We start from the raw sequence: 2712 nt of genomic DNA, 5'->3' as shown, positions 1-2712 counted from the left end.
GTAAACACAGCCTGGTTGTCCGTTAGAGGACAACTGTCCTTCTAAGCAGGGACGTTCAGTGAAGCCACATGTATCTAAGCAAGTCATATGCTGCCAATTTTAAGACCTGCATCCTCTTTTCCAGGTGAACCAGGCAAACCCAGCTATGGCAGGGAAGGCCGTGACGGTGACCGAGGTCTCCCTGGGGTGGCTGGTCAGCCTGGGGTTCCTGGGCCTCCTGGCCCTCCTGGGCCTCCGGGCTACTGCGAGCCGTCATCTTGCAGAATGCAGGCTGGACAGAGAGCTGGTAAGAACATGAAAGGGCCATGAATGGGCAACCCAAGTGGCACACAGCGTCGGCATCAATTTACTTCCTGCACAGACAGCCGAGGGAAAATTAAGGAATGAAGGAGAAATACAAAAAGGAGAAACCTTTCAACCAGGGTTTCAGTAAGGCATTTTTATCACAGCGGTTGTACGTTCTTTCCAAAGGGGTCCTTAACAACACAAGCTGCAACAATGGTGCTTACAGACATACACAGGTGATTCCTTCTGCCTCTTTCTCATTTTGGGGGGGAAAAAGGCACTTCTCTTTTTTTTTTTTTTTATTTTTTAATAAAGAGTTCCTGTGATTTCTCCTCCTCCCCTACTTAATTCCTAAGTGTGATGTACAGTGAAATAACATGTCTTCAGCCATCAAATAAAAAAGGAACAGTTTATTTACTTCAGTTGTAGCTATTCTTTTATGTTTATAAAATAAAATCCAAAGCACTGCCAAGCAAATGACATCACTTCACACAGTCATGTCATTGTATGTACGTGCTGTGCAGGAGCGGCTCAGCTTCCCTCAGCTCTTCAGTTCAATGGCAGAAACGGAGGCGGGAGGCTGTTCTCGGGGAAACCTGCCGCTCCGCCACCTTTTGTGCTGTAAATCTCTGTGAAGGTACGATCGCTGGGTTCTCGTCAATAAGCCAGCTGGGATAACCTCCTCCTTTCCCCTGCCAATTTGTGTTGCATTTGTGATTTCCTATTTGAAGCCTATTCCAGCTTGCTGCCTCCTATGTGAAATTTAAAGAAAAGGCTAGTAGCCACTGTCAAGGGAATTTTAAGTCCCAGAAATAGAAAATTTTTATAGTAGAGATTACAGATTTTGAAGTAACATCTGTGTTGTACAAAACCCAAATAAATAATGTTTTAACCCCCTATATCTTTTTGTATGTATGGTTGCATTCAATAACAATAAACAGAACAGCTAGAAGAGCCATTAGACACCCCAAGTTACCTTTTTTTAAACTCAATTTTTAGAGGAAAATGTGCAATGTAGATACTTTGTTTCACTCTGTACAAATTAAACTGTTTGTGGTTTTCACTGTACCTTCTCTGAAGTGCATTCTCTCTCAAAGACAACAATGAAACCATCCTATGAGGTTTCCTTTCATTTTGTTATCAGTCATCCAAATTTTCAAATGCAAATGTTGGCACACTGGCTTTAAGCACTGTTTTGTTTTTTTTTTCCCAGCCCCTAATTGTCCGTTTCCGCTCAAAACAGTTGAGTTGTATCCCACGTGAGAATATAAAGAAATAACAGGATCAACTGAGCTATGCATTTTGTACGTAACAACTAAGACAACGCTAAAGGGAAAGGTACAGGTATAATACAGACTCTGAAAGGTATCACTGAGCAAACCAGTAACACAACAAATAAAACGTTAGTCGTAACGACAAACTGTAGTTTCACCAGCAAACTTTTATTTTGACTATAAAGCATGGAAAACTGTTTAAAAGAAAAAAAAACAAAACACAAAACTGATAACAGGATGAAAATATTGTTTTCCATATGTAATGCATAAACATAATGAATCAAAAGAAGCAAAACCCCCCCAACATTTAAATACAAATGTGAAGTGCTTTAAAAAATATAGTCTGAAAAATGCCTAAAATTCCACAATGGAAAGAAACTCATGTAGGAGAGAAAACCTTTATATGTAAAAACCAAATAAGAATTATTACAGTCAAAAAAATTCAACACTGAGGGTCAATTCAATGCAGAATCTATGTAAGTGGATAGCTTAAATCTGTGACAGATTTTCTGCCTTCAAGCTGACTCGTGAGTTTTAACTTAAAATACAGACCTGAAGAACAAACCCTCAGGCCCATTATAAGTCATTATGGGACACGTTGGTTAATCTTAGAATTTACCAATTCCAAACCTTGTGCAAGAGTAGAAAAAAAATTAATCAGAAGAATGGTAGACCGTATACCAAAAAGTACCAGGAACTGCCTTCAGTAACAGCACATTTCACTAAAGAAAGATTTGGAAAATATAGACAGGATTATGAATTTAAAAGAAAGGTGTATCAACTAGCGCTATTTTAAATAAATATATTTAGAAGCCCAAAGCAAAGAGACCAAGAGGTTTCACAAGCCACTGACAGCGTGCTGCCCGTTCTAACCTGATGCTCCCGGAATCCCAGTGTGAAGTCCCGAGTAAATCTTGTTCTCGTCTCTTTCTGATTCGACACCATAAAACACCATGAGATTTCTTTGAACAAAAGACCAGTGAAAATCACTTTTACCCATCAGGATCTCTGTCACCACTCCTAATACTGGAGGTTTATTTGCCATGTGCTAAATACATATTTTAGCTGCTCAGTTAGTTACTTAAATGTAGGCAGGAACCAGGAGAAAAATGTTTTAAGAACTGTCCTCAAAACGATAACCAGTTCTTCACAA

The sequence above is a fragment of the Cariama cristata genome, unplaced genomic scaffold (genome assembly GCF_000690535.1).
Source record: "Cariama cristata isolate BGI_N322 unplaced genomic scaffold, ASM69053v1 scaffold9637, whole genome shotgun sequence".
Taxonomy (NCBI): Eukaryota; Metazoa; Chordata; class Aves; order Cariamiformes; family Cariamidae; genus Cariama; species Cariama cristata.
This window is presented reverse-complemented; position numbering follows the sequence as displayed.